General features: G+C 47.7%; 1 protein-coding gene and 1 pseudogene across 16 annotated transcripts in view; both read right to left on the bottom strand.

Moving 5' to 3' along the window:
* TNXB (tenascin XB) overlaps nucleotides 1-23019 on the bottom strand; it is a 687232-nt gene that overhangs the window by 511511 nt on the left and 152702 nt on the right. The gene's annotated exons all lie outside the window — the stretch shown is intronic.
* The window catches only part of LOC138520513 (eukaryotic translation initiation factor 3 subunit F pseudogene), a 99807-nt pseudogene continuing 97716 nt past the window's right edge, over nucleotides 20929-23019 (bottom strand).

A 23019-nucleotide genomic window follows, 5' to 3' on the forward strand; every position in this document is an offset into this window, starting at 1 on the left:
GAATCTTATTTCGTAGGTTTTCGCTGCATGCTAGTGGCAGAGGTGTTGAAGTACTTCAGGTGTTTCAGTACGGATTGCTATGTGTGCAGCTAGGCCGAAATGGCGTAGCCATAGCTGTATTCTGTGGTGTATGGATGGGTGGCCGTGCCTGTGGCCTGTGTCCGCTGAAGTGGTGTGAGTTATATGTACCGCATGCTTGGATGGAATTATTTTTCTTTGATGCAGATGGTTGGTCTTGCTGTTTCCAGTTCTACTTGCAACGATAGGATGAACAGCGATGCCGGTCCCGATGGGCGAGGGCGCTAGAGTTGACGAGGACCCTAGGGGAAGAGGGGATAAACTGGAGGGTGAAAGATTGTTATGGGATGCCTCTGCGAAAGCTGTCGGCTTCCCTGGGTATTGGTATTGGTAGGAGTGTCCATGGCCAGGGGGATATTTGTTACAGCTGGCCGCTGTGAACGCTGCCGGCATCCGTGCAGTGATCGGCTGGTAGGAGTGTTGTTGTGTAAGGTTCAGCGAAATATTCTGGAGGTGGGGAGGATTTCAGGAGGGTGCAGGGAAGAGCCAGGTTTTGAGTGCCTTTCAGAATTTCAGTTGGTTTTCAATATTGCATATGTTTAGGGCTAGGTTGTTCCAGATGAATGTGGCTTGGACTGACTGATCCATGAACAAAGCAACCCTCTCAGTAAAATGTTAAACCAGAATGTGAAAGCTGAAAGCCTGGCTGTAGCTGTAGCTGGAGCTGTACAGACACAGACGAGTGGCACCTGCATGATTTCCTTTTCTATGAGCATTGTGCCAGGGGATGGGTGCGCAAAGCACCTTGGGCAACATGCATCCAGTCCACCATCTTTTATTTTGGTATTCCAAAGCCAAAACACAATACCAGCGCTTGCAGCCTGAATCTAAATGACCGTTTCTGGACACTAATACTTACACCATTACCCCTGGCTTGTGGTGCCCATCTTTGCCCATATCTTATGCAAACTATACACAAGATCAGTGAGATCAAAGTCTGCGGGCGGGTGCCGTTCCACCCGCAAGGACAGACGGGTGGGCGGGAGGGCACCCGCCCGGAGTGTGCCAGTCCGGTAACAACGGTGCCAGTAGCTTACCGGCACCGTTGTTACCGGAACGGCATACTCATAATGAGGCTTGTTTTGTCCTGTCTTGTGGGACCACACAAATATTGCACTAGCCTGTCTGAAGATGCACTGGTTACTTCTGACTGAAATTGCAGCAGTAGTTTACCGTAGAGACCAAACTTTTTTTTTCCATTGTCATCAGGTTTGTTCTCCGGGCAAGGTGTATGAACTGCTCCACGCCGACCCTGAAGTAGCCATTTTTTAACATACTTTTCTGGGCTGAAGTCAATCAGGGGCGGGCCATTGCAGAACACACACAATAGATTGCTCACTCTTTTATTGCCTAGTGAGTTTCTAAGGGGTGTGAGTGTATTGTTCACGTGACTGAACACACCTTCACATTCTGCATTAGATATAGCTATGGTTTCAGGGGTTTGCGGGGGGTGCTAGAGAGCCCCACTAAGATGGCCGTGAGTCTGTGAGCTCTCTGCACTTATATAGAATTTGGTCAAGATCCGGCCGTTCCACTGGCCAAACGCTATATCATAAGAAGGCAACAAGTTTGCTGAAGGTCACAGGCATATCCAGTTGAAACCTGGAGATCTGAGAGTCCCACACTGTGGAGAACCGAGCTGCCCATGTGACCAGGCTGAGCCCACACAGGGACACAGCGTGGAACGAGGAGGAGGGAGTCGGAGGACCCCTACTAAGGGGGAAGTCCTGGGTGGGAGCGCCAGCTCACACAGAGGAGATACGCTGGAGTAAAAGAAAGCGGACCAAAGGGCACCAAGTGAACATCCAGCGGTTGTGACCGTGTGCCTGACAACTGGACAGGAGGCCCTGGTGGGTGGCAGCTGCGGGGGGAGACCTGCTTTGTCTGAGGAAGCGTGCCCTGCTGGCGCTTGACGGATGGTGTCAGCAAGGAGGGCCGGAGCTGTACAGCACGGTACTGTCAGGTCTCCTCCTCCAGAGGAGGAGCAGTGTTGCCAGCAGTCCAGAGGCAGGTTGGCTGTGAAGGCTGGACGGTGAGGGGTGCCAGGCTATTGGGGGCCTCGTCGTTCAGGGCAAAGGAGCGCCGTTCAGGTGAAGGGGAGCGGGTGCCCACCGATCCGCCCTGGAGGAATCCAGGGGGGTCCACACGCCGCAACGAGGAACACCAATATGGCATAGCTGATGTCTGACCAGGAGGAGCGGAGGACACTCTCATTGGGAGGTAGGTGCAGTACTGAGCGGTCCAGAGAGGTGAGGATCCGGACCAATCCCCTGGAGGTGGGGAGGCGGACACCATGGCAGCGAGGTGAGAGGTGCCCATCCCTGCGGAGAGCCTCCTGGCCTCGGCCGATCGAGGTGCGTTTGCAGCTGCACACCCGCCCTGTAGCAGTCCCAGAGCCGATAGGAGGAGACACCATGGAATATTACATGATCAATAGCTGAATAAGGCATCGGAGCAATTGCACCAAAACTCAGCCCTAGGCCTCTAACCCCCTGAATAATACTCACGATCAGAGGCCCACTACTGACTCCACAGGGGCATGGGCCGAAGAAAGCCCTCATTAGCCCACGTTGGCTGGTATTCAAACAGCAAGAGCAGAGCGCCGACCAGACCAAGCTACACATCAGGAGACCCAGCAACAGAAAACTGCCAGAAGAACAGGAGAAGGACGAGACAAGATCAAGGGAATGTCTGCCATGTATGACAACAGCTGCGGCTCTGAGAACAACCCGCACTGGGTATGATAGTTAAAGAGCCTCGAGATATGTGCTGGCCCGGCACCAAGAGAACACTCAGTCAAAAACAGCCCGGGGAAATCACTATACCCCACTGCGCAACAACCCTGATTCCACAGCACCAATGATCACTACCTCCCACAGAACCGGGTGGGGGACGTCAATGCACTAAACCACCCCGGCAAGAAAAGGCAGGGTCCACGGAGCTAACGTTCCTCTGAGCCACAGGATACAGTCTTTACCGTTGTACTGGGGGAGTGCACAGTGACCACCACGCGGGCATTGCAAGAGGTCAGGGGGGAACACCACTGTGCGCACTGGGCTCCCCTGAGCAATCACCATTACTAGACCAGAACACCCCGAGGACATCACTGCACAGCTACCGGGAAGTGGTACATGATCTACGAAGAAACCCAGCACTTGATGGGGGAGAGACAAAAGGGGAGACCAGCAGAGAGGAGGATGGCGAAGGCAAGCAAGCGTGGGAATCAGCAAACCAAGCTTCACTTTGAGACCTCTTTTCAGCCCAAGCATTACAGGACCATGGACCCCTCCAAAGGATGTAATCAGCAGACTACTCAGGACACTGCAACAGCGTTCCGTGACATAAAAGAGATGTTTAATCAGTTGCAGAATAGTGTCCAGTCCCTCGACGGGAAGATAGATACGTTAACATGTAAGGTGGATCACATGCAGGTCTGCCTGAACAAACATGGAGAAAGACTGCTGAATTATCGGGACAGAGACCTGTCCCTCCGGAAAGGCAAGAGAGAAGGGAAACCTCATGTACAAAGGTGACAGGATAAAAAATCTTCCCGGATTTCTCTGACAAAGTCCAGGCGCCACGCAGAACCTACATAGACGTGAAGAAGAGGATGCAAGAGAGGGGCATTTGGTATGCCATGATGTTCCCAGCCAAACTACGGGTGGAACATGAACGACAGACACTGTTTTTTACCACTCCGGAAGAAGCCAAAGCATTTCTTGCATGACTACCCCGGAATCCATGACCCAGGGAACACAACGAATGAGACTACGCCAAAATGAACACTCCTGCCAGGGACCAAGAGCCAGCAAATTGAAGAGAAAGAGATCAGGAACGGACCTTATGGTAGTAAGCGCAGAGACATGGTCGGGCCACTAGCTGCTGCTCAAGCGGAGGCAAGTTCAACATATTAAGAGGCTGACTGTTTGGGGTGGTCAGTCAAGGGAGGGGAAGGGAATGTATATTACTGACCGGTTGGGGTTGTCGGTGAGGGGGAGGGCAAGGGGAAGGGAATAAGACAAAGGGGCGCATCACAACACGAGGAAGGGTACGGGATACACAACTGGGATAGTCCAGAATCACAGGCTGAGTTACACAAGGGTCAATAACGTAGGCTTGGAAACAGGATTGTGACACTCTTGAGTCATAGCGAGATCAATGAAATGCCTTACATGGGACGTATGTGGACTAAACTGCCCATCAAAATGCTGTAGGGTCCTCCTTTAGCTGCAACACCACCAAGTAGGAATTGCCTTCTTGCAAGAGACTCATCTCACGTTGGAAGCTGAATCAAAATTCTGTAAAAGCTGTGGCTGTCACCGATATTTTTCTTCCTACTCGTCCTATGCAAGAGGGGTGGGCATCCTTAGTCACAGCGCAGCAGGGTTCAACATGATCTCAATGGGTAAGGACCGTGAGGGGAGGGGCCTATCAGTGCGGGGCACGATACAAGGCCGATTGTACATGCTTGTTAATTATTACGGGCCGAATCAGGACACAGTTACGACTCTGGAATGGCTTAACCAGCACCTGGGGCATGCTCAACCAGGAGACATAATCTGGGCCAGAGATTTTAACGAGGTGATGGACCTGATCCTTGACCGCAGAATGGGCCCACCCTATCCCCCCGACTCAAGGATATAGCGAGTTGAGAGGCATGTGTCAAACGTGGGAGCTAGAAGAAGTGTGGTGGCTTAAGAATCATGGGCTGAGGCAGTATACCTTCCATTTGTCGATTCATAACACAGAATCAACCTGGATTTCTTTTTGATTTCCCAGGCACTAATGGGGGCCATAACGGAGGCGACAATCCTGGCTCGCACTCTTTCAGATCATGGAACGGTATAATTGAATTTGGAATTGTTGGGTAGGGTGTTGGGTAGGGTGAGGTAGAGGAAACCGTGACGATTTAAAAGTGAGGCTCTCACAGACGCATTGTTCAGTGAGGGTCAATGGAGGTCAATAGACACCTTTTTTTAGACCAATGAAGACTCATTGAAATCAGTGGGGACCCTTTGGGAGAGCTTTAAGTGTGTGATAAGAGGGGAGTGCATCGCTAGAGAGGTGGGGATGCTAAAGCAAATCAAACGGGAGCTGGATGAAGTAGAGTTACGCATAGGCGCTCTACAAGCGACTGGGCCCCTGTTGACCCCCAATCAACAGGTAGAAATGAAACAACTCATGGAACAGTTTAAGTCGTTAGAACACAGGGAGACGAAACTACTAGGATGGGGGGTGGCCGTAAGGCAATATGGGGAGGGGCAGAAACCAGGTAGACTATTGGCGAGGGCTGTGAAGCTTGAAACTCACAAGGGACGGGTCTTGTCGATAATAGACGAGCAAGGGGTAGAGAGATTTGAAGGCGTGGGGATAAAGCAGGAATTCTACCCTTTCTATAAAGACCTCTACTCCTCCCATGCACACACCTCCCAGGCAGAGCTAGATAGTTACCTGGACCAGGTGGTCCTACACTGGTGCAGAGAGGAGGTGAGAGCGGGATTGAACCGCCAAATATCTTTGGAAGAGGTGTTGGACGCCATCAGATCTCTTCCCTCCGGAAGCCCATGGGCCGGACAGTTTTGCGGCAGACTTGTACAAGTACTATGCCGCGAAGATTGGCCCCTACCTCCTACAAATGTATCACCAGAGTGTTTTCGAAGGGAAGCTCCCTGACACCCTGAGGGAAGCCCTAGTCAAGGTCCTGCCTAAACCTGGCAAACCACTGAATAACTCTGCATCGTATAGACCAATTTCCCTTATCAATCTAGATAATAAGATCTTAGTTAAGATATTGGATACTGGACTGGCACCCCTGATGAATAAGATGGTGAGGGTCGATCATGCCGGATTTATCCCGGGATGCCCCACTTCTTTTGGTATTCGGAGGATGTTTGGGCTGATCTCATCAGCGAATCAGGAAGACCACATAGTTGTGGCACTGCTGGACGCCACTACGGCATTCGACTCGGTGGAGTGGCCCTTCTGGTTCACAGTTATGCCCAGAATGGGTTTAAGAGAGCAATATATCGCCAGGGGTGGGTACCTCTACTACACTGGCACTTTGAGGCAGAACACTTATATATAAAATAATAATAGTGCCAGATGGAACAATTAGAAGATACTAGTGAGATGAAGACTAGAGCTGTAATAGGTTATTCATTATTTTATTTCATTCTTGTTAAATAAGAGATACAAATTCAGATTGTAAAAATACAAATATAAATTTTAGTTCAGTAAAACAGTCATTCATACTTCATGCAGACCATTCAGTTCTAAAAATGTTAATTAGTTTAAGAACTCAAAATTATCATGTAAACGTATTCAATTACAATATATTTTAATAACAAATTGTGTTCACTAATAGTAGTCCACATTATAAACATTATCTGTGACCATACAGGTCACCTATCGTCAGAATACAGGTGAATGGCCAATTCATCCCAGGAATAGCACTGTATAGTGGCACGCGGAAGGGGTGCCCCCTCTCCCTGTTGCTGTTTGCCCTGGCGTTTGAACCGCTGGCCGAAGGGGGAGGGAAGCCCACCTATACCGGGGCATCCAGTTTTTCAAACACAAGGTAGTTATCTCGCTGTACGCGGAAGACATGGTGTGATTTATAAAGGAACCCAAACGTATGCTGACAAATGGGGGTTTCAATGGCACATAACACAAACTCGATACCTGGGGGTCAACATAGCTTGAAATACAAACATACTATATGTAAACAACTACCAAATGGCACTAGACAAGGCGAGTGAGGCCGCCATCAGGTGGAAGAGTCTACCTTAACTTATAGGGCAGAATATCCTTGATGAAGATGGTGTTGCTTCTATGTGTTCCTCAATGTACCTATTGCGATCCCAACAAACTACTTCCGAGAGTTAAAATCCCTAATCACACAGTTTATCTGGGCCGGTAAACAGCCAAGAGTGTCATGGGATAAGTTGATAGCACTTATACAAGGGGGGGGGGACTGGCCTTACCTGATTTTGAGATGTACTACAATGTGGCCCAGGCTGGGTTCGCTCTTTACTAGTTTGGCGATCAGGGGGAAAGTAGGCATGTGGAGGTGGAAAGGGCATTGGCGGTGCCATTCTTTCTACAATATAGTGTTCTCACAGGCTAAAAGGCTTGTATGAAACCCTTCAGTCAGCCAGTAGGATTGACACTTCACCAGAACTTGAATTTGGTCAACTGGACCCGGCAGAACACGATGATGCCCCTTAAAGATATCTTATGTCTAGGGTGATAGAGTTTCTAAGATGGGGCAGGCCTGCTCCCCAATTTGAGCAAGATGACTTGACTGATATCATTGATAAGGGTGCTCAGAAGGATCTGTTAATCCCTTTTCATATTACCCTGCAAAAAAGGTTAAAGGCAAACTGGGAGGCACCCGAGGCAAGTCCAGCTGTGAATAAAGACCTCACCAGTGTCATGATTCCTGCCCCTCATGTCCCCAGCCCTCCAAGATGTCAGGCTGGAGCCAGGCCACGATCGCCTACATGGCCCTCAAGGGCCTCTCCATCCCTCCAAAGACTCACTTGGAGTCAGACTTGGCGCTTGTGGCACCAGACTCACTCACGCCCATAGGATAACATTGGGGATTGGACTTGTAGTGCATTGATGGGGAGAAGATGGATGCCCCCACATATTTCGGTTCCCAGACCTGCATGTGCAGTCTAGTCTTTTGGGTGTGGTTCAGCACAGAGACACCTTGGATACCCAGAGACTATTTAAGCCACGCCCAAACTGAGAAACATGCTTTGTGTTTTCTGCACCTGCAGCGTGACACTCACCGTGTTCGGCTCGTTCCTCAGTAGGCCTGCATCTTTCTTCTGCGCTCAGCTCCTGCAAGAACACCGTTAAGAACAGCCTTACCTTGCGGCGCTTCTGCCCATCATCCATCGCTTCTTCTGTTCTGCGGGCATCTTCGGCGGTGTCATTCCCATCCCGGCACGCCGCTTCCTAAGGAAAAGGGAAAAGAACAGAAAAAAGGCATTAGTAAGCATTCAGCAAATCTTCGCTTATTTTTAAAGACTGTATGCGCTTCAAACGCTTACCTGAATCCCAGCCGCTCTGGGGGAACTCTGTCTCCGGAACTTCTCATCCATCTGCAAGAGGGAAAAGACACTCCAGGTTAGCATGGAAACATCTAGAGGCGCCGCATAACGCGCATACTCAAGGCATTTCTTCTTCATAACCGGCATCCACGCTGAAAACGTCGCGGCACCTAAAAGACACAGAAAAAGAACTCAGTTCAATACAAATACGAAAGGGTCGCATTGCACATCGCCGGACGCCGGCCATCATCTAGGAAGAAAAGGAACAAAGTTAGAGAACTCTTCAAAAGACTCATTATACTTACCTGTCGCACTCTTGCCAGTGAAGTAACTAGGCAGCAACGAGCCTGCATCAATCAATGCACCCCTGCGCTGAAAGCAGGACGGAGAGCACACTTTCCAAGAAAACAAGGTGAACTGTGGATCAAAGGCAAGGGTTGGACCCCGGGGAAGAAGGGGTTCAAGCACACAGAGACAATAGGGAGTTAAACTCTACCAATCCTGTGTTTCAGGCCCAGTCTTCAGTCGAGTAGACTCCAGGGAAGGGTTCGAGGTCTTAAGAGGTCAGAATAGGCTGAGTGACGTCCCCGTGGATACCAGGTGAGCGTTACAACCAGAAAGTACAGGCCATCCAGTAGAGATCCTATTCGTCTAAAGATCCTAGGCCAGAAAGCCTGGTAGTGACTTCTGCCTCTACACAAACAGCTTATCCAACAATTCCCCCAGATAGGGATGATAAGCGTTTTGATGCTTGGACAAGGAAAGTGTTTTCCGCTGGGAGCATGACTCTTAAATCTGCAAATGCCACTTGTGCCTTAGCTAAATTTACGTTCACCCTGGGGGACTGTATAGCCATGGTGGCTGAGCATATTCCCGAGGGGGAAGAAAGAGATGGCTTCCTGAATAGTGTAAGAGATGGAAAGGAGGCTATGTGTGAGTCTCTTCAGTCAGGACTGCACTCTGCTATCAGCAGAGCCATGGCGGCAAGCACAGTAATATGCAGGTTTGCGTGGTTGAGGAAGTCAGGATGTGCACCGGAGGTGCAGGCCAGGCTCCTCAACATGCCCTTTGACGACACCCAGATGTTTGGCAGCAAGGCTGATGAAAGCCTAGAGAAGCTGCAGAACTCAAAGGTGGCAGCCAACACCCTGGTGCTGCTATCAGACAGCCACAAACTTCTCACACCAGCTTATCATCTTGGAGGGGTAGGTCCTTTCATTTCTACTCCTCCATTGGAAGAGTGAGAGGACTGGTAAGTCAAAGGGCCCAAAGGAGATTCCCTCGTGGTGGACGAGGGAGAGGTGCAAAGCCCGCCCAGGCAACAGCTACTTTACCCTCAGCTGCTGTTTCAGCCACCTCAAAACCTCTATTAGGCCTTAAACTACAAGACCCCGGTGGGAGGCAAACTCTCAAAGCATCTGCAAGAATGGCGGGGTATTACTTCAGATGCGTGGCCGTTGGAAACAGTAGTCCAGGGTTACTGCCTCCCCTTTCTAAAAAGGCCTCAACACCATCGATCGGGGATCCACTCATTCAAAGTTCTAGATCTGTTCCTTGTGCAGGACATTTTGAGTCTGCTAGAGAAAGGTGCTATAGAACCAGTACCTATAATGTAGATGAGCAAAGGGTGGTACTCTCCTTATTTACCGCGCTTAGAAACCTCTGGGTATTAAGCACGTTATAAATAACCTATCATATCATATCATATTTCCTAATCCCCAAGAAGGATGAATGATTGAGACCCATCTTGGACTTCAGGAAGGACAAGTTCAAGATTGTGGCACTTTCTCAGATCTTTCAGGCCCTCCAGCACCAGGATTGGATGGTGTCATTGTACCTTCAGGGTGCTTACTTTCATGTGCCTATCCATCACAAGCACAGAATGTACCTGAAGTTCGCTGTTGGCAGTTCTCATTATCATTTTTCAGTTCTGCCATTCGGGCTGACCTCCGCCTGAGGGTTTTTACCAAGCTAATGGTGGTGGTGGCAGCGAGTCTCAGTAGATGGGGGATTTAGGTATACCCCTACCTGGACAATTGGCTGATCAGGGCATGTTCTCCCAAACAAGCCCTGGAACATCTCAGCATCACCTGCCACTCTCTCCACTGACTGGGTGTCTCCCTCAGTTGCAAGAAGTCCCACATGATACCATCTCAAAGACTCCAGTTAATCGGAGCGGTCTTAGATGCATCCTTGGGAAAGGCCTTGCCACCTGAGGTGGGGGCTCAGCACATTCTGCAGAGGGTCACCAAAATCCAGAGTGCCCAGCGTCATCTGGCCTTTGACTTTTGATGGTTGCTTGGCCTCATGGCATCTTGCATTGTCCTGGTGCCGCAGGCTCGCCAGATAATGAGATCCCTCCAATGGGCTCTCCGGACTCAGTGGTCTCAATTCTCAGGCAATATGTCAGACCTTCTTCAGGTTCCAAGCAGAGTCGCGTATGATTTTCTGTGGTGGGCCTGCAAGGACAACATTCTGAAGGAAGAACCTTTTTGGCAACCATGGCTGGAGATAGCAGTAGTGACAGACACCTCACTCACGGGGTGGGGAGCCCATGGCAATGATCTGACAATCAGCGGTCGTTGGTTGCCATCAGAGTCCAAACTACACATCAACCTTTTGGAGCTGAGGGCAATCAGACTAGCGCTGAAGGCCATTCTGCCTTCTGTATGGGGAAAGAATATCCTGATAATGACGGACAACACAGTGGCCATGTGCTACCTCAACAAAAGAGGAGGCGCAGGGTCACTACCACTGTGCAGAAAGGGGATGCAGCTCTTGATCTGGGAAATTCAAGAAGGAATCTCCCAATCAGCAGTTCACCTAGCCCGGAAAGGAGGACACACCGGCGGACGCTGTGATCAGGCAGAGCACAGTCTCCCACGAGTTGGAACTAGCTCATAAAGTCATTCAAGTGATCTTCACCCTTTGGGGAACCCCTGAAGTGGATCTGTCCACGACCAGTGTCAACTGGAAGTGTGAACTGTTCTGCTCCAGGGAATTTCCCCCAAGAGGAACTCTAGGAGAAGCGTTCATAGTGGACTGGGCGTTTCCACTGCTGTATGCGTTTCCTCCAGTCCTCATCATTCCTCACGTGATCAGGAGGTTGAGAAAGGTTTGGAAATCCATGATCCTAATTGCCCCGGATTGGGCCATTAGGACGTGGTACCCGGACCTTCTGGACATGTCCATCTGCCCTCCAATATGTCTTCCGGAAAGAGAGAACCTTCTCTCGCGAGAGGAGGGTCCGGTTCTCCATCCAGAGGTCAAAACACTCAACCTTCACGCATGGTCTCTGAGATGTTGAGATATAAGGATTGGGACCTCTCGGATGATGTAATGGAGATTTTGCTTTTGGCCAGAAGGCCAGCAACAAAATCTGTGTACCACTGCTGTTGGAACAAAATCTGCAGCTGGTGTAGGGAAAAGGATGTGGAACCTTTTATGTGCAGTACACCATGGTGTTGTCCTTTTTGTTACATTTGGCAAATTTGGGGCTCCTGATTGGGACCATTAAAGGATACTTGGTGGCACTTTCAGTCTTCAAGCCCACATCGGAGGAGGTATCATACTAAGATGTTGTTAGTCATACAATTTCTAAAGGGGCTTACTAAGGTTTTCCCTCCATATCCATTTCAAGTTCCGATTTCGGACCTTCATCTTGTTTCAAAATTCCTTATGTGTGCTCTTTTTGAGCCACTCCACTCGTGGCTAATAAGATTGCTGACCTTTAAGACCATCCTTTTAGTTGCATTAACATCAGCCCGCAGTGTGAGCAAACTTCAGGCCTTATCTTGTAGGCCTCCATATACTACCTTCTTTAAGGACAGGGCAGTTCTTAAAGTCAAACCAACTTTTCTGCCGAAAATTATATCGGATTTCAATTGTGTTACCATCTTTTTATCTGCCTCCACAACCTGGCAAGGATGAGGAAAGGTTGCATAGACTTAATCCAAGACAAGCGCTTAGCTTTCACATCTCTAGGATGGCTAATTTACATCAAGATGACCTACTTTTTGTTGGCTATACAGGTCACAAGTTGGGACTTGCAGTCACTAAACAAACTTTGTTTAGATGGATTATATAGGGTATTATGGAATGCTACTGATTGGCTGAGAAATATCCCCCAGGAGGCCTTACAGCCCATTTCACAAGTGGCATGGCAACGTCTTCTGCTTTACGAAGGTGGTGCCGATACATGATATTTGTGCAGCTGCCACATGGTCTTCCATTCACACTTTTACTAAACATTACTGTCTGGATTCATCCTCAGGCCAGGAATGAGGATTTGGGAAGGCGGTTTAACACTCTGTCCATGACAAATCATAAGAGCACTTCTAAAATGCTCATCCCTCCTCCAAATCTGACACTGCTTTGAGAATCTATCAAAAGATGAGGAAAACATGGGAGGACACAATCCATTTGAAAAACAAGTTACTTACCCTTGGTAACGTTCTTTCGATGGAATATTGTTCCCACATATTCCTTTATCGCCCCTCCCAACCTACCCCACAGTAGACTTTCCATGCATTACACTTTACTCTTTCAAGGTCTTACACTGCCATGGGCACACTAATGCTGGTAATTCTGCAAGAAGAAAAGGGGCGTAAAAACGAAACTGAAGCTAACAGGCGCTGTGCATGCTATATGTACCAGTGATGATGGCGACATTGAAACGGAGGCCCTCGAGGGACATCGAGTCGACTGCATTGACGCACAGCGCCCTCACCTGAAAAAAAACATTCCGAAGCAGCTGAAGATGGAGATGAATATATCAGAAGATTAGGAATACGTGGGAGGAACATCCAATCAAAAGAACGTTACCAGTGGTAAGTAACTTGTACTTCTTAAGATCTATTTTTGGTAACCATTAGGTTTTGCACATGGATAGGGTATAACAAGCATATCTGTACAATATAGTAAAGGTATTGTAATACCGTGTATCTCAATCTTAATTCAAATTTTAATTTTACTTATGTCTTTTGTTTGTTTCCTTTTTGTCTGTCTCCCTTTCCTGACCTTGCTATGTATATACAAATGTTGGCATTCATTAGTTTGCTTATCATATGTATTAAGACTGATTTGATACTGATTACCAGCCTTGAGAAAGACCAGTGGTCGAAACACGTGTTGGCTGGGCTGTGGCTATGAAAATTAAATTCATCTGTTTGAGATTTACTATTTGTACTTTATTATTGTTGGACTATCATATCTGAGAAGACAGAGAACCGTATCACAATATATTTAATTGCATATTCACTTTTGAGTGGTATTGTGTGAACCTTAATAGGAGGTTACCTTGATACTTCTAAACCTATGGGTAGCGCAGATCACTGGTTTATCTCATATCCCAACAGTTTTGGGGTTTGTGTAGACATAGAATAAGCATTTGGTGGGCTGGCCATGAGATGGCCACAGCTGGAATATGATGCGAGTCCCTGGCCATATGACAGCTGCCTAATACCTATACACAAGTCACGTCTTGGTTTTGCTGTGGCGCTTGTTTTTAACAGGACTTCAATGCAAGGAACACATGCAAGGACACACACATTGCTTAGAAATCAAGTGACTGAAGGGTCACTTGGTTAAGCCATTTTTATTGCACCCAAGGCAGAGCATGCTTACAGCAGTAATTAATCCAGTAACTTTCAGAAGACTGCAAAGAAATAACACTGGCAGGCCCAAGTGGAGGTGTTTTGGGTGGAGAGAGGCTGGAAGTGTGTGGGAATGGCTATAGGAATTAACATGCCCAGAGGCAGTCAATGTGTGATAAATAATGCTGACAGGCAGTGTGTACATCTTCACATCCCATCTCTCTCCTATCAGTATTCTAGTGCAATAGTTTCAGCTTATAGGTGGTGGTAAAGTGCCACCTAAGAGCCAAAATAAATAAAAAAAATAAAACAAAATTGAATGTAGAATGTTAGCACATATATTCCTCATCACAAAAAGGAGTATTTAAAACAAATGGCATCATATTTTTTCAAAACATCCTAAAACAAATGTATGCCAAATTTGATTTAGCACTACAATTCGCATTGTAATGGCATTACGATATGTTCAGATTGTATCTGGACCTCAGTTTAAAAATGTAAATGTTTCTGGGAAAGGTCAATTCTCAGTCCCTCTTTTGTTGTCACAGAAGTGTTTTTTTACAATCTTAAGCAGTGATGCGTAGGTCTGCATCATGTAAGTCTCATGAAAGCTCCTCAGGATAAAGTGAGCGTTCACAATGTGAGTAGCCTGAAGCCCGAAAGCCAGGATGTTGTACAATCACAAAGATTTAAATAATCCAGCCATTTTATTACTCTCTACACACGCATATGTTTCATTGTCTCCAGCTTTATCTTGCTGTTTTCTATTGTAAATCTCATAATACATTGAAAGCATGCAGGAACAACTCGGCTGAGCACATTTATTGACCATGGGGGTGTTCACAAACTTGCCGGTCTGGAAACAATGGTACCGGTAAGCTTGCTGGTACTGTTGTTTCCGGATCGGCAAACTATGAGTTCTGCGGGCAGGTAGCGTCCCGCCCGCCAGGTCCGACTTGGCAGGCGGAACGGCACCCACCCGCAGACTCTGACGGTAGCACCTGCACCATTCTGAATAGTGCTGGTGCTACCGTCCTCCCCATTCCCATTGATTCAAATGGGCAATTACCGGGTCCACCGGGGCTGTAATGCCCCGGTAATTGCCAACTGCCAGGCGCCGGAAAAAAAATTACTTCGGCGGCAGCGTGCCGTTTTTACCAGCATGGCTACCGGTGGACTCATAATGAGGCATGACTTTTTGACAGAACTTATAACATGTACTGGGTGCGTGTATTTGCACCATAAACACACTTGAGTATGCCACAAATCACTTTTAACCTGCCATAATATACACAGACCTCTCCCCAGACTCTATTCATGTCAGAGGCTTGGTGGCAGTGAGGTTGACACTTGCGTTCAACCAAATCCACTAACACCTAATTGTATTGATCTGATCAGTTGCGCCACCCCACACTAAAACTCAAATAATGATACCAGTCACATTGACACGATATATAGACCAACAATTCAGAGATATGATACCTTTACTGGACAGCCAACATGTGTTTCGACCTTTAAAATTGGTCTTCCTCAGGGCACTGCCTAAGTAAAATATGTCGTTCACATCAAAGACCACACAACATTGTGGTTGATCTCCAGCTCTCAATGATCTCTTAAAACAAATGCACTACAGTTGACTTTGTCCTCAAATTGCTTGGTTTAAGAATATGTAGTGATTGTAACTCTCAAATGGTTCAATCTCAGCTATATAGTTCAACAAGACCAGGCTTGTTAGGCCCAGCAACCTTTAAGGTGCAGACCACAGCATACCAGTCAAACGGCCTGGTCACGAGTTGGGCAGTATCCCTGCAGTATTCCCTCCGGGATACCACCTGGGCTAAAAGCATTGCCGCCAAACCCTCCGGCGCTATTAGCGCCAGATCACAGGTTTGGCGGTAACGGTAATTCCCCGTTCCCACCCAATGGGGAATTTTCAGCCAAACTCGTGATGAGGAAGTGCCCTGAGGAAGACCTTTTCTTAAAGGTCAAAACACGTGTTGGCTGTCCAGTAAAGCTGTCATATCTCTGAATTGTTGGTCTGTATATCGTGTCAATGTGATCGGTATTGTTATTTGAGTTTTGGTGTAGAGTGGCGCGAGTGGTCAAATTAACACCATTAGTCGTTGGTTGGTGACCTTGGCCTTTTTTCACCTTATTTTTGTGACCAATGCTAGCCAACCCACAGCAATAGAAAAGGGTACTCTTTACATTAGAGAGCGCCTATTATTTACATTGATAGATAGCTCCACTAGGTGGTAGCCCATTTCTAATGAAATTCACTAACACAGCACATGGGCCTCATTACAAGTGTGGTGGTCCGGAAACAAGGGTGCCGGTAAACTCACTGGCACTGTTGTTTCCGGACCACCACACTACGAGTCTGCCTGCCGGGGCTGCTGTGCCCGACAGGTCTGACCCTGCCCTTCGCATCGGCCCAGGTAGGCAGAGTTGTCACGGAAGCACTGGCACCGTTGGCAACGGTGCCAGTGCTTCCATCTCCCATTCCCATAGAGTGCGATGGGACTCTATGCGAATGGGGAGTTACGAAATCTGGCGCCTGACTTCCTGCACCCCCGGGACTTGTAATGTGTTACGGGGTTGACGGCAACCCGCCAGTCGCACCTGCAGGTTCCTGCCAACCTTGTAAAGAGGCACCATGACATAACACAGCTTGTTCATGGGTGCTGCCAAGATCTTGGCTGTGGTGCTTCTGTTGGTTGCCTTGTAGCCTTAGATTGCACTCTGGGTTTTTTCCAGTACTCCCCGCGGTACCATTTCAATGTATCCCTGTGCAACTAAGCCATCGAAACTTCTAGGGTCGCCTGAACACACTGTGGAGCGGCTTACGCATGCACGCATTACATTTTGTGCTAACTTCCTATGTTGGCAGTCCAATAATTATATTCCGTTGTTAGGCATTGTTTGTTAAATGTATGTGTTTACCATTGTATGCTTTTATTGTACAGCGCCCCACTGCCTTAAGGCCAGGGAATTCATTCGCACTTTATAAATGTAAAAAGTTAAATAAATAAATAATACAATTAGCAGAAAACTTCAGGCATACCCTTCTTTCTGCATTTTAGATTTATGGTCCAGCTATCGGGACAGGCATAGCCACTTTCTTCCCGCTGCACCCCTCCCTTTAGTTTGTAGCATCTAGTTCCCTCTTCAGCTTGCATGTGTGTTCCTTTCACAATACCCCACCCACGGACATGCCGATCTGCTCTGTTTTGGTGATTTGGAACAGTACAAAAGCATATTCATATAACAAAACACGATAGTAAAAAACAACTCAGGAGATTTGGGTGGTGCCCACTTTTAAAGTGGTGGACACGATAGCTAGAGGTAGAGAGGCGTCTGGCTAAAAATGATGCTTAAAACTCCCACTGTTCAGTCAGCTGCTTACCTCTTAACTTCGCAGGCTGGCAGACATCTTTTTTGGGTACAGGCTGGCCACTGGAACAAAGATCCTTGTAGATGTGAGCCATGCCTCTGAGTGAGAGGGGCAGTATGAACAGGAGACGTACTCTGCAAGTCTCTTGGGAAGACCGTCAATATAGCTCCGAGACGCCCATGTAAGGTGTATTTTAAAAACACTATTCAAAGGGGGTCAGGTTGCACATCAACTGTCGTGGTAGCCAAGGCCTTTGTCATATCCTAAAACGGTCTAGCCATAATGCCAAGGGCTTCATTACATATTACGAGTTATAATGATCCCAAACACTAGCCTACAGAAGCTGCACATTTACCTCCATCATCTTGAAACCTAACAGTTAAGACATGTAAAAGAAATCTGAGTGTGACCCTCCAGCTAGGGAAACTTTTGTTAGCATTTAGCCTGTCACTGACTGACCCCTAGGTCGTTTCACCTGTGTGAGGATTTTGACTCACTCAGGACCTCTTGTGTACACTTACGGCCTCATTACAAGTTCGACAGAAGGGCTAAAAGTGGTGGTAATGGAATGGCCACCATATTTACCGCTCTGCCGGATTAAAGGTAATGTTAAACTTGGGAACAAGGAGCTAGTAAACAGTGTTCTGCAATTCTTATTTCCACATAAAAGGCAAGCACATAATTTGGTCTGTTATTTATGACCTCTTATACTTTAACAGAAGTATGGATGTGTCCTAATGTTTATTTATAGTTTTCCCTGAAGTCTGCAGAGTTATATTCACATAGGTGTGTTTGTTCTGCATCATTTCGCCTGGGGAGCCAACAGTAGCTCCTGGTAGCTGCTGCTGTCAAGCTTACCAAGCTCTTCTGGTCTAGAAGCTGGAGCTAAATAACTCCCAGGTCCCCACAGTTTCGAACCATGATAGTATACCCTTACCCTCATCCCCAACACGTTTGACCTCCATCCACCTTCATGCCCATCATCCTTGTCCTCCCTTCACCCTTCCCCCTCCACCCTTATCCCCAGTACCCTTGCCCTTACCCTCCCTCCAGCCTCATTCCCAACACCTTTGCCCCCCTCCACCCTTACACCCAAGTGATTGTCTGATAAACGGCAGTCTTTTGCACATGCCGAATTGCTCAGCTTGTGTGCATGCACAGCAGAGGGTTGGGACTGACGCCCACCAGTGAACCTTCTATGGGGGTTATCGAAGTGGAACTCTGTGACTCCTGCCTCCAGATGTGCTGCAATGCCAGGAGCAGTGTCCTCTGCATGCTCTCAGCGCCCAGTGATACAGCCACTGCCAGCTCACTTACCCTCTTTCCCCCCACTGTATTATATGCAGTTGCAACTTTGAGGTGGCGGCACTGCCTGTCCAATACAAGGCAGACTGGGGGGAAGGTTTGAAAAATAGAGGGGAGAAAGGAAGGACGAGGTACGGAAGAGACATGTGTAGGCGGAAATGGGGCTAAGGAAAATTAAGAAAAGAGAAGAGATGGAAGTGGAGATGAGAGGGTTAAAGGGAGGAGAGGAGAGAAATAGGGAGAAACGGTAGGGAGAAACGGTGAGATACAGTGTGGTAAAGAAAGGAGAACACAGATGGAGAATGAGGGAAAGAAACGGAGGAGAGAAGAGGGAGGGAGGGACCTGGGTTGACTGAGATCCGGGCGTGTGCCGCAGCCAATTCTAACACCTCGCTCTCTTTCCACTTCTGTTTGGGATTATTTACTCTCCCTGACCTCAGCGCTTCTCATTGTAATGGCTTTGACTCAGAGTCAAGCCGAGTGTTTTTGCCAAAAGCCATGTGTAATAACAGTGCAAAAATCCAAAGACATGAGAAGTAAAATTTCATTTACTGTCCAAAACAGTCCCTGAAGACTGGCAGGGCAGGGATTCCTATTTGGTCGTGATGTTCTCGCAGCGAGAACTGGCTGCGCCTGGCCTGTGTTGAGATTGGAGGCCTGCGCACTAAATGAGTATGCAGCTACGATTGAGTTTGTGCTGTGTCCTGTAAGCTCCGTAAAAAATACCCAAAATGAAGTTCACCGGTGGTGTTGCCCCTGCGAGCAGCAACTTGGAACACTGAACTGTGGCCACAGTCCCTGCTTAATCCTGGACACTGGGCGCCTTGTAACCAGGCCAGGAGGTGAACAAGCTTTCCCGACCGGCCCATGCGCTGGGCAGCGGGATATTGGCTCCACCCATCACCTGAGCCAAGAAGCCAGGGGCCACCGCAGTGTTCGCTATTTACTGGTGAGCCGCTGGATATGGGAAGCTGGAACGTTTCACATCTCCCAGTGGCTTTTGTTCTACATTTCTGCTGGCGAGGGCCAACGACTCCCCCCGTTGACCTAACATCATCACTTTGTTTTTTTTGTGTTTTTTTTTTTAAAATTTAGAATGTTTGGTCTTGACATATCGACATCATACACAATGAAAACAACATGGATGTGCTACAAGTAAATAGAAAAGGGAAAGGGGAAAAGAAAAAGAATAAGAAAGAAAAGGAAAACATATTCTAATAAGGCTCCTGCACCGAATACACCAAGCATGTCCATTTCAAGAAATCTGCCCCATATATCTTCAAACGCCTTGCTCTTCTTATGACATCGCAGGGCAACTCTCTCACTATTGACTTCCACCAAGTATGGACTCCTAATGCCACATCCTTACATTGCCATCTGCTCCCAGAAATGTCTATCTGACCCCCCATCCCAACATATCCTTACCACCCCACCCACACCACCACAGCAACCACATCACGAGGTAGTCATTTGTATCACCCACCCAAACACCCCAGACATAGGCATCTACCCCCCACTCTGTGCCATGTCTCTGCACTCCCAGGAACATTCTTGCTTTACCCCCAGCATTTCCAGCACCGAAGCCTCTGTCCGAAGCACCCAGGCCCCGCTTTGTTTGAGTCCCCTGCTTAGAGCAAAAACAGTTTGAAGCACCCGTAGGGTGCATGCATTACAATAGCAACAAAGATGCATGAGACGACCAGCCAGCAGGGAGCTTAAGCACTAAATGCCCACTAAAGACCTTTAAACCCTGATGTGGAGGAACCAATGTTAGAAGGCAGTGAGGAGATGACACTTCTGTATATCCTGTCGGAAGAGAAAAACCCTTCACAGTAATGTTGCACACCTAAATCAGTAGTAGGCGCAGAATCCATTGAGCTATCTGCTGTCTATAGCTATGATTTCACTCCCACAGCGTCCTTTTAGTAGCCTTGGGAGGATGGAGAAAAAACATCTTTGAAAATGTGGACACCAGGGAGCACAGCCCTATAGCTAGGGTGCATTAGCACATGGCTGCAACAACCCCCTTCTTCTCTGTCATTGTTTGTTGGACCCCCCCGAAAAAGCATCTTGTCATGAGAGTGCTGCAAAGCGCACATTTTAAGCACCAGAACGTAAAGTTACTGGGTAACTCCCTGAGACTCCTTTCATTTGAAAAGTTAAAAGGCCCTGATGCTGTTCCTGTTCTGGCAACATGAACAACGCCCCACAGCATTTTTCCTACAGCAGCTGCGCCAGTGTGCCTTGCAGAGTACACAGGCACATCTGCTGCAGCAGAACCAGGGCCGTGGGAGCTATGGTCAAGTTCACAGAACACAGCATTCACAACGCTCGTTTTTCCAATGGTTGGGGAGCATTATGCGAACGCTGCAAAGCGCGCATTTTAAGCCCCAGAACGAAAATAGAGAAATAGCAAACGCCTTTTGAGGACTTCATTTTTTTTGTAGTGCTCTCTTATGGGTAGCTTTGAGCTGTACAGCGTTTGTCTGGATTCTTTCTACATCTTCTTCTGTTGCACCATTGTGATGTTCAGGTTCAGACTTGCATCCTCATAATGTCTCCATTTGCACAGAGAACGTTTTAACCATGTATGCACCACCGTAGTCAGATTATCCTGTACCAGGCTGGAGGCAGACCTCACTTGCTGCAAGTCACTTGTGAGGCCTACCACACGACAATTTGTGCACAGGGGCGTTGCTAGGGGGGGGGCTAAGGGGGCTATAGCCCCTGATCTTTTGGTTGTAGCCCCGGATAGAATCTCAGGAGCTACAGCCAAAAGACTAGCTAGCCCCCAGTCCCAACAGTTCCAACATCAGCATAGCCCCGGGTCTTTTCCAGACCTAGCAACTCCCCTGTTTGTGCATGTTTTCATAATAAGATCAACTCTGATGTGTTCTGTGTAGTAGTAAACATAACCCACAGTAAGAGGTGTGAACATGACTTCATGGTTTTACCGGGCACACCCATTGGACTGCTGATGTAAGCATCAATACTCATGTGTCCACCTTGCAGGCTGTTGTCCACTGTCATGTGGATGGGATTGTGTGCTTCACAGCTGTAATACTTGTGGATTAGTACTGAATGCTCGGTAATATCATGTCCACTGCCATACCACCCCACAATCTGTTCATTGAATGTAACCTTTCAATGCAGCTCGTACATGTTTTTGGCAAACTTAATGTCAACAGCCACCTCATCTTCCTACTCGTTGTGTGGTACTGAGAAACAGTTTGTAACTCTAGACCCTGCCTCGCCTAACAACTATCAGCTCATAACCACCGTCCCGTTCCTCTTAAAAATCCTCGATAAAGCGGCCCACAACCAGATTCAACACTTTCTTGAATCTAACGCCAACCTATGGAAAAGACAATCTGGTTTCCGTAAAGGCCACGCACAGAAACAGCATTGGTAGCCTTTAAAAACCAAATCACACAAATCATGGACAAAGGCAAGCCAGCACTCCTCTTACTCCTGGATCTCTAGGCTGCCTTCGATTTTGTGGATCACAAGATCCTCACATCTCTCCCAGGCCGCTAAATTTTCCAAAGCAGTCTCCTCTTGGATTACATCGTTTCTGGAAGGCAGAACTATGAAGGTCTTCTCGAACCAGGCAGTGCAGCCCCCACCACCATCCACTGTGGAGTCCCTCAGGGCTCCTGCACAGCCCCCATGCCCTACAACCTGTTCACTAAACCGCTCTTCGACAAATTGGATGCACTTGGCATAGCATACATGAATTATGCCGACAATCACAAGTACTCCTACCACTCTCCGGCTACTATGACCAAGACGTTGAAGCCCTGCATCTAATTTACACCACCATCCAAGCCTGGATGGCGGCTAATGGCCTCTGTCTCAACGGAGATAAGACCGAGACCATCAGTGTCTGATCCAAAGCTACCTTAGCCAGACTGGGCCACCAATACTGTAACTTCAGCATAAATAATACCATCATCCCCGTATCCTCCTCAGTGAATACTTTAGGAGTATACATAGACTCCACCTTATCCATGACCAGGCAGGTCAGCGTCCTCGCCTCGGCCTATGCGCAACCAGGGCTGTGAGGATAGCTCATTGGCAATGTGTCTGTCTTGGAAATAAGACAACATAGAAGTACGACATTTCAAATCCCGCTACCGAACTCAGACACTGGGTGGCGATTCATAAATTGTTTAAAATACTGGCGTTTATCGGAGTCATCCGAGGAATATAAAAATACTAACGGGCATCAATTACTGGATTATTTCGGTATCCACCGAAAACCGGAAACCCTAAGTATACCCTATGCCTCGCCCTTTCACCAACATTCATAGACATACGTGGAATGTTTTTACAAAGAGCTTCCATCACGATCCTGTCATCTCTGATTTTTGTTTGTTTGTTTATTTTATTTCTATAATGCACCGAACCCAGAGGTACCTGGGCGCATTGTAGCAAAGGTTACAATAGTTTCAATTAGTTAACATCATAATATCTATACTTACAGACAGTAACAATCACGCATTACAGAATAGTGTAGATAGTTGGTACAGAGGGTAATAGACAGTGATGTTGGTGTTCAAGCAGTACACTAACATTCACACATTAG

Source organism: Ambystoma mexicanum, chromosome 13, assembly GCF_040938575.1.
Source record: "Ambystoma mexicanum isolate Mex_15411 chromosome 13, UKY_AmexF1_1, whole genome shotgun sequence".
NCBI classification, from domain to species: Eukaryota; Metazoa; Chordata; class Amphibia; order Caudata; family Ambystomatidae; genus Ambystoma; species Ambystoma mexicanum.